The following is a 9,506-nucleotide window of genomic DNA, read 5'->3' on the forward strand; positions in this document are numbered from 1 at the left end:
TACCTGGTGGGTGGTGTTCTCATTCTCACGTGTATGCTAATCGATGATCTGGCACGTCTTGTAGAGATTGCCATGGCAGAGTTGTGTGGTGTCGTGGTCGCTGTTCTGAAGGCTGGGTAGTTTGCTGCAAAGTGGTTTGTTTGAGGTTGTGCGGTTGTTTGAAGGCAAGTAGTGGGGGTGTGGGGATGACCTTGGCAAGATCTTCATCTTCATCGATGACGTGTTGAAGGCTGCGAAGAAGATGTCGTAGTTTCTCCGCTCCGGGAAAGTACTGGACGATGAAGGGTACTCTGTCGGTTGTGTCCCGTGTTTGTCTTCTGAGCAGGTCGGTGTGGTTTTTTGCTGTGACGCGTTGGAACTGTCGATCGATGAGTCGAACGCCATATCCCGTTCATACGAGGGCATCTTTCAGTGCCTGTAGATGTCTGTAACACTCTCCCTCGTCTGAGCAGATCCTGTGTATACGGAGGGCTTGTCCATAGGGGATGGCTTCTTTAATGTGTTTAGGGTGGAAGCTGGAGAAGTGGAGCATCGTGAGGTTATCCGTGGGATGCGGTAAAGCGAAGTGCTGAGGTGACCGTCCTTGATGGAGATGAGTAAGGGAATTTCATAGGGAAATTCATTCCAAACCTGTCAGCGAAAACAACACATCTACATGATCTCCTGCACATGACAACACATTTCACTTGGACTGAGCAACATGAGGAAGAGCGGAAGAGGCTCAAGACTTCACCAAACACCAAGCCAGTTCTCACAAATTTATAACCCATCTAAGCAGATTAAAGTCAGCAGATGCATCCAAAGGTGGTCTGGGAGCAGTTCTTCTGCAACTCAAACATGATAATTGGAAATCAGTCATATATGCATCACGATCCATGGCGACAACAGAGCAGAGGTACACTCTGACTACATGACTACGTCTATGGGCTTCCAACTTTCACAGTTGAGACAGATGATCATCCTTTGGTTAACATCATCAAAAAAAATCTCAATCAGATGTCTCTGTGCATTCAGAGGTTGATGATGAAGTTGCAATGCTATGACTTAAATCTTATCTACACGCCAGGCAAATATTTGTTCTTAGCAGATGCATTATTGACACCACTGATACAAAGTATTAGTAGTGAAATTGCTGAGGATATACATCTGCATGTCAATCTTATTTCCATACTACTACCAGCATCAGATACAAAACTATGTGAGATCCAAGAAGAGACCAGCAAGGATTAAGCTCCTCAAGAGGTGATGAGGAACATCAAATCACAATGGCCCAGAGGTTAATGTATGGAGTTCTACAATATAAGATCTGAACTCAGTGTCAATAATGGAGTGGAACTTTGTTTGAACACTATAGTTATACCTTATTCTCTTCGCAAGGATGTACTCAAGAGGATACACGAAGGATCTCGGGATTGAGAAGTGTAAACGGAGAGCTCGTGACTCTGTTTACAGGACAAGTATAAGCCAGGATGTTGACAGGATGGTCAGTTGTTGTGACATGTCAGATGCATCGTTGCAAGCAAACAAGAGAACCTATGCAAATATCTGATTTACCATGGCAGAAAGTAGCTATTGATCTATTTTATCTACCAGGGAATGATTATTTAATGATCAGAAACTATTTTTCAAACTATCTCGAAATGGCTCAACTGGCAAACATAACGGCAAGCAGTGTAATACTACATACAAGTTAATTGTGAGACACAGAATTACACAAGTCGGCAACTTGTGTAATTCAAGACACAAAAGACACAAAAGACACAAGGGGCAACACGGTAGCATGGTGGTTAGCATAAATGCTTCACAGCTCCAGGGTCCCAGGTTAGATTCCCGGCTGGGTCACTGTCTGTGCGGAGTCTGCACGTCCTCCCCATGTGTGCGTGGGTTTCCTCCGGGTGCTCCGGTTTCCTCCCACAATCCAAAGATGTGTGGGTTAGGTGGATTGGCCATGCTAAATTGCCCATAGTGTCCTAAAAAGTAAGGTTAAGGGGGGGGTTATTAGGTTACGGGTATAGGGTGGATACGTGGGTTTGAGTAGGGTGATCATGGCTCGGCACAACATCGAGGGCCGAAGGGCCTGTTCTGTGCTGTACTGTTCTATGTTCTATGTTCTATGTTGTGAGTGACAACAGGTCTTGTTTTAGCTGTAAAGTGTGACAACACTGCATAGTCACATATGATTTTAATCACTTTACGTTCAGTCCATTGTACCCTGAGGACAATGGAAAAGCCGAAAAAGATATACATATTTTTAAGCAATTGTTGAAGAAGGCAATGGACAGCCAATCTGATCCATATCTCACACTATTGAGTTACAGAGCATCACCATTGCCACGTCGTAGATCGACAGCAGAGTTACTCATGAATAGAAGGTTGCGTACCACACTTCCATACTTGGCACAGAAAGAGGAGAATGCAATGGTACTGCAAGAAGTGCAAATTATTAAAAAAAAACAAAAGCAGTTATTTGATAGAGTGTCTAGAAATTTACCTCCTCTGAGTAATGATGACATTGTGTGAATAGAAGATTCAGGCAATTGGTCGAAAAAATCCACTGTACTTGAAGAAGTAGCGCTCTTTTCCTACAATATACAGGCAGAGGATGGGTTGGTTTTAAGAAGAAATCATTGCGTGCTCTTGAAAACCAGAGAAGACTTTCACAACAACCTGATGGATGCCGAATCTACGCCAGAATCAACGTTAGCTGCAGTGTCAGACAGTTCAGTAGTTCCTGAGTATGAGAATGTCATGGAGAACATTGAATCTACAAGCTCTGAGCAGCAAGGTCAAACTTTGAGATGATCAACCAGAATCAGAAGAAAAACCTGATCAACTCAATTCATAAATTTGGACTATTTGTATATACTATGCTTCCTGTTCTTGTATATTTGTAAACCAGTTTTAAAAATTAAAAAAAAAATACTGTTAGACTCATAGGCTCATGATATCACATGTAAATATACTGATGATAATGTATGAATTTATTCCTTCAAATGAAAGGGGATGTTGTGATATTATGGTTGTGTTGTAATTCACCAACTAACCACTAGTGAATGTTAAAGTCAGGTGACGCCCTCAGACTGGCTGGAGGAAGCTGGAAATGGATTGCGTTTGCTTGATCTTACTGTTATTCATTGGTTGTTTTGTATTTAGTTTACCCACAGTTAATGCTAATAAATCATTTATAGCTTTAGCTACAAGTGTTCTTGTAATATAAATCAGGCCATCTGACAAGAACATTACAGTCTGGATGATGTTGCTTACGCTGCTGACAGCCTCTTCCACCTGTGCCCAAGCTGAGCGAATGGTGGTGGCTGGCAGACTACGTCCCGGACTGGTGTACAGGGTCACCAGCCTCTCCTCCACAGCGTCAAGCAGGCTCCAAGCTTGGCTTCTGTAAAATGGTGTGCACTCTCCTTGATGCCAACCAATTGGCTGGGATGGTATGTGTGGACAGTGAAGTGTGTATATGCGGCTGCAGCTTTTAAGCCTCCTCAGAGTCAATTGTGAATCCGCGAAGCCCACACTGTTTCTCATTGGAACCGATTGTGTTCCGCAGGGCGCCAGTGCTATCCCCTTAACAGTCATTGAATTTGTCCAGGTGTGGCGCCAGTTTTGATGTCGCAGAACTCCGTGAATTCTTACCTGTCGAGATCACTTAGTCTCAGGACCAGAGAATTCCGCCACCTACTTCTTACTCTGACAACTAATGAGTGACTGGTGGATAAAGGGTTGAGTAGTAGTGCTGGTAATTAATCACCTCTGAAATCAGGCCATACGCAGGGTGCACTTCAACATTACTCGTACCACTAGGTTTTAGAAGAGAACACAAGTCTCTTTTGCTCTAGTTGTTTTTTCAACAGATTAGATTATTTGGAAGGAATTGGAGGATGCGCAACAGGGTTTGTTGCTTCTCATGGGAGTACCAATGAGCAGAATGACTGTAACCAGCATATGAGGCGGGTCAAGTCACCCAGTAGCTCCTGATACCCTTCATGCTCTCGGGAATTTTGAGGCTGCGATCAAGGTATTAATATTAAGTGATCAATAAGTGCCACTTATCAGGGTTAATATCGCATGAATGCCCTTATTGGCACCTTTCCCGATTTCTTGCATTGTGAATGAAAGGTTCATAAACTGTTTCATCTGTGCATCTCTCTTCATCGGAGCATATTCATATCTGTTGCGTGGCCCTTGACCTGCCCCCTCCCCCAGTGCAATGCACCAATGGTCCCATTCAGAGAACTCACCAGCTGAGTCCATCCTCATTTAAATTATTCTCTGCTCCATCACTTCATGCTGTGAGATGGTGGTGCTGAAGCCTCAGTGACAGACCTGCTTGACTTCTCCCTGTGCGAGTGTGCAAATCCCTCCCAAAGTCCTCGTGGAGTAGAATGTAAAGGTTTATTTCACTCTATGACATCTCAATCCTTATACTGAAAACCTTAACCCACTGTGATCATAAATGTGCCTATGACTGGCTGGATCTTGACACCACCACCCCCACCACCCCTTCTTGAGGGCTCTCGCACAGTGTTATATAGAAACCACCCGAAGTACCTCCTCATGTAGCACTCCAGTCAAAAGTGAGTCCTCCCTGCCTCTGCAGTGCAGGACCTTCCCTGAAGCTCTTTGTAACGCTGCAGTCTAAATGCCCATTCCTCACGTGGAGGTCCCACTCTGCAGCTTCCTATGCTGTCGCAGCCCAAACACCAAACTCCCATTCCTTGTGTCGGGGCCTCACCCTGTAGCTGGCCCGGAGCCAACCCTACCTTACTGCTGCTTGTGGAGGAGATAATTAATTGAGCATGAGAGTGAAAGTTGACAACAGTGCCACCTGCCCCACTTACATCCAGAGCAGGAAGACATGCAGACAGCCTCCCCACCCCGTTTCCATAATTGAGGCTCATCAGTGGGAAATTAATGTCCACTTAAGGGCCTCATTCCACCAGTGCTGATATTCACCTGGCAGTGGAGGGGGTACTAAATATGCAAGAAGCCAGAAAGCAAACACTGTCAGATTTGTTCAGTTTCCAGGGTGAGATGCTGGAAGGGGAAGAAGACTTCATTGTCAACCACTCAATGCCTAATCAAGTTACGCAGCTCTGGGAAGTGGGAGAGGACCCTACTATAGCTAATCCCCATATCCTTGCTGCTGCCTGTACTCCCTTGCTGAAGGTTGGTTTAGCTCAGTTGGCTGGACAGCTGGGTCTTGATGCAGAGCGATACCAACATAACATTGTACCGGCTGAGGTTATTCATGCCCCCTTGCCTGAGGTAGTGATCCTCAGGTTAAATCACCACCAGTCAGCCTCCCCTTCAAAGGGAAAACAGCATTTGGTCATCTTGGACTATTGTGACTTTATTTGTTCTCCCTTGCAATCTCCACCCGGTGGGGTTTCACCCTCCCCCAATACTATTCAACTGTGGCCGGGATCACTCATTTTCATGGTACTCAAGTGTGTGAATTGTTAGTCGCAAAGGAACATAAGAATGTGGATCAGGGATTGACCATTAGGCCTCTTGAGCCTGCTCTCCCATTTGTTGAGAAAATGGCTGATCTCATGGTAGCATCTACCTTCCTGTCTATCTTTAAAACCTTTGACTCCCTTCTCAGTCACAAATCTGACTCTGCCTTAAAAGTATTCAATGACCCTCCATTGCTCTCTGTGGAAAATTTCACAGACTCAGGACCCTCTAAGAGAAAAGCATTCTCATCTTTTTTATACATTGTTCCATACTTCTAGAGTCCACTCCTTTTAGCATTCACCCTGTCAAGTCCCTTCAGAATTTCATATAGAATTATAGAATTTACAGTGCAGAAGGAGGCCATTCAGCCCATCAAGTCTGCACCGGCTCTTGAAAAGAGCACCCTACCCAAGGTCAAAATCTCCACCCTATCCCCATAATGCAGTAACCCCACCCAACACCAAGGGCAATTTTGGACACTAAGGGCAATTTATCATGGCCAATCCACCTAACCTGCACATCTTTGGACTGTGGGAGGAAACCGGAGCACCCGGAGGAAACCTACGCACACACAGGGAGGATGTGCAGACTCTGCACATGAGATCAACTCTCATTCTTCAAAAATGCAATGGACATAAGCTCAACTTTTCAGAACACTTCTTTTCAGATAATCTTGAAGAATCGGTCATCAGGGCTGATAATGAGATGTGTACTGTACTTTTGGACCCGATTTTGGCATCGGAGCCGATTCTCCAGCAGATCGCGTTTCACGATTTCAGCATGATGTCACAGAGAATCCAGCCCAAGGTACCGGTCTTACCCTAAAGAATAGGTCTGTCGCCCCTGAATCCACATAAACTTTAGCTTGTAGTCCTTATCACAGAAGACATTCCCGTATTTTATTATTGGTTTGGACAGTCCCCTCGTACACTTGAAAACTCTCAGCTCACTTCAACTTGATTTCTTTCATCCATCACTGTTATCACTGGGAGTTGGGTAGACTGTTGTCCATAGCTTACAAGTACCATTGCAATGCGTTTTATTTTTATTGCTTCTCCATATAAGTCTTTTAAGTGCTCTTGCAGGTCAATGGTTGGACACCTTCACTTAGGTACTGAAATGAATTCTCATCCATCATAGTGACTGATGACCCAGATCCAATTCCATCTTAATAATAATAATTATAATTGCTTATTGTCACAAGCATGCTTCAATGGCAGCACGGTGGCGCAGTGGGTTAGCCCTGCAGCCCCACATCGCCGAGGTCCCAGGTTCGATCCCGGCTCTGGGTCACTGTCCGTGTGGAGTTTTCGTTCCGTGTTTGTGTGGGTTTTGCCCCACAACCCAAACATGTGCAGGCTTGGTAGATTGGCCACGCAAAATTGCCTCTTAATTTGAAAAGGTTAATTGGGTACTCTAAATTTATTTTTAAAAAGTCGGCTTCAATGAAGTTACTGTGAAAAGCCCCTTGTCGCCACATTCCGGCACCTGTTCAGGGAGGCCGGTAAGGGAATTGAACCCGTGCTGCTGGCCATTTTCTGCATTACAAGCCAGCTGTTTAGGCCCCCCTTTCACCCGGAGCATTACAGCAATAGGACCTATCTTGCCTGCTTTCAGATTAAACAGAGAGTGAATAGAGAATCACTGGTTCTAAGCTCTTCCACAATGTATTTTTGCAGCATCATGATTGATCGATTAGTTGGCGACCTTGACTGCACCCCTATTGTGACAATGAAAACATTCAGTCTCCATAAACACACATGATTCAATAGTGTGGTTGACTCCTTATTGTTAAAATTCCATTTTAAGAATTACTGACTGATTGCCTATTCTGTAGTTTGTAGCTGAAATGTTTTCCTGCTTCACAGCGACTTCAGTGGTTTTGGTGCCATGGTTTTCTATAAGTTCCTTCCCTAAGTGGTGAACAACACCATTTTATGTGCTCTGCAGGTCCTGTGCACTTTTTGCAGCACTTTCCATGGCCATCACTATCTCCATTGCTCGTTTCAAATTTACCTTGCCCTCTGTAAGCAATCTGCGTTGAATGATGTTGTTCATGCCACAGATGAACCTGTCCCATAACATGTTGTTTAGGTTGGCTCCAAAATTACAATACTTCATGATTGCTTCAGTCTAACAGTGTAAGTAGTAATCAATTCACTTCCAAATTAAATTTGAATCTCTGGAGTATGACTGATGATTGAGGGTGCAGTTGAATATTCACTAAATCCATGAGCCCACTAAATTATCTGGAGTTGGTCTCACTTGGGGCAGTAAGACTGCAAATAAGGTTATAGGTCTGAGTTCCACAAGGAGAATTACTTTGTGTTTCATCGCCTCTCCTCTTTGTTTGCATGGAAATCATACCCAAGGGGCTCAACTTATTGTGTCCAGCCCTCCATGGAGGTGTCAAATGGGTTTATTCTGGTGAGCACTTTATTTTCTTAGACTTCGATTGAAACAAATTACTCACAGGTGTCGGGTCAGAGGTAGTGTCAGGATAATTTATCGTCATCCTCATGTAAAGGTGCACTTTCACAGACTTCATTCGTGGACACAAAAAGTGTTTATAAATGTGAATTGGACAGCAGTCTCAAGCTCCCAAAATGTTGATTTGCCAAAGAACCTTTCTCACCATGGAGTGTTCCCAAACACTACGTCCTGATTGGTCACACAGGCCATGTGACCCTTATTCTGCTGTGTTGCCCTGGAAGGGACAATCACCATAGATACGCTCCTAAATAATGGATTCTAGCATTTTCCCTCTGGCCGAGGTTCGGATAATTGGCATGTAATTTCATCTTTCTGTCTCCATACTTTTTTGAATAATAGATTTACATTTGCAAACTTCCAGGCTGATGGGAGATTTTTATAATCTTGACAATTTTGGAAAAATTACTATCTCTGCAACCACTTATTTTAAGACCCTCGGTTGAAGTCTATCAGAACTAGAGGCTTGTCAGCATTTGCTTTTAAAGTTTTTCTCAGTACCCTTTTCCTGATATGAATTGATTTAAATTCCTCCCTTTTTCAACTTCTTGTTTTATAATTAATTCTGGGATGTTATTAGTGTCTTCTACAAAGAAGACAGACACAAAACACCTATCCAGTGCTTCTTTCATTTCCATATTTCTCATTACTAATCACCAGACTCGCCCACCCCCCACAAACACCCACCTTAGCGACCATTTTCCTTTTCAAATATCTGCAGGAACTCTGAATGCTTGTTTTTATATTTCTAGCTAGCTTACTCTCTTATTACTTTTCCAGTCATTCTTTGTTTTACTTATATCTGTCCAATCCTCTGACCTGCCACTAATCTTAGCAAAATTATATGCGTTTTCGTTCAATTCCCTGCTATCTTTAACTTCCTCACTTCCATGGATGACAGGTCCTTCGCCTCAAATAATTCTTTTGAACTGGAATGCATCTTTGTTGAGTGCTGTGATATATCTTCTTACATGTCTGACACTGCAGCTCAACTCATCTATCCCTCAACCAAACGTTCCCAGTTCACGTTGCCCAGCTCTGTCTTCAAACCCTTGATTTAAATTTGAAACATCAGTCTTTGATCTACACCTTGCTTATTCAAAATGAGTGCAAAATTCAGTCATGTGTGATCACTGAAAATTATGAGTTAATTAATTAATCCTGCCTCATTGCACATTATCTGGGGGCCCTGCCAAGCAAACTCAGCTGATCGCCTCTGATTGGCCAAGAGCATTAAAGGGGGCAGAATGTCTGCCTCAGTTTCCTTGATCACAGGGAACATCGTTGTCCAGTTGATGGGCAGTAACCCCATCACCTACCTTCAATTCTATCCTATGGCTCTATGAAAGGTGCAATATAAATGCAAGTCTTTCTTTCCTTTTATTCCACACTGCATTGTAATGTTGACAACATTAACATGCTCATCGTTGTCTGTGTTTGATTAGATCCTCTTACTGTAATTTTTCTTCAAATCTTCACTTCATTCCCAAATTGAACTCTCATTTTAATGTTTCTCCTCTTCCACTCTCTTTACCTCTCTTATATCT

General features: G+C 43.5%; 2 protein-coding genes across 4 annotated transcripts in view; both read left to right on the forward strand.

Annotated features, from left to right (window-relative positions):
* LOC119967269 (4-galactosyl-N-acetylglucosaminide 3-alpha-L-fucosyltransferase 9-like) overlaps positions 1–9,506 on the forward strand; it is a 167,785-nt gene that overhangs the window by 105,573 nt on the left and 52,706 nt on the right. The gene's annotated exons all lie outside the window — the stretch shown is intronic.
* The window catches only part of LOC119967266 (4-galactosyl-N-acetylglucosaminide 3-alpha-L-fucosyltransferase 9-like), a 116,975-nt gene that overhangs the window by 105,545 nt on the left and 1,924 nt on the right, over positions 1–9,506 (forward strand). The gene's annotated exons all lie outside the window — the stretch shown is intronic.

The sequence above is a fragment of the Scyliorhinus canicula genome, chromosome 6 (assembly GCF_902713615.1).
Source record: "Scyliorhinus canicula chromosome 6, sScyCan1.1, whole genome shotgun sequence".
Lineage (NCBI taxonomy): Eukaryota > Metazoa > Chordata > Chondrichthyes > Carcharhiniformes > Scyliorhinidae > Scyliorhinus > Scyliorhinus canicula.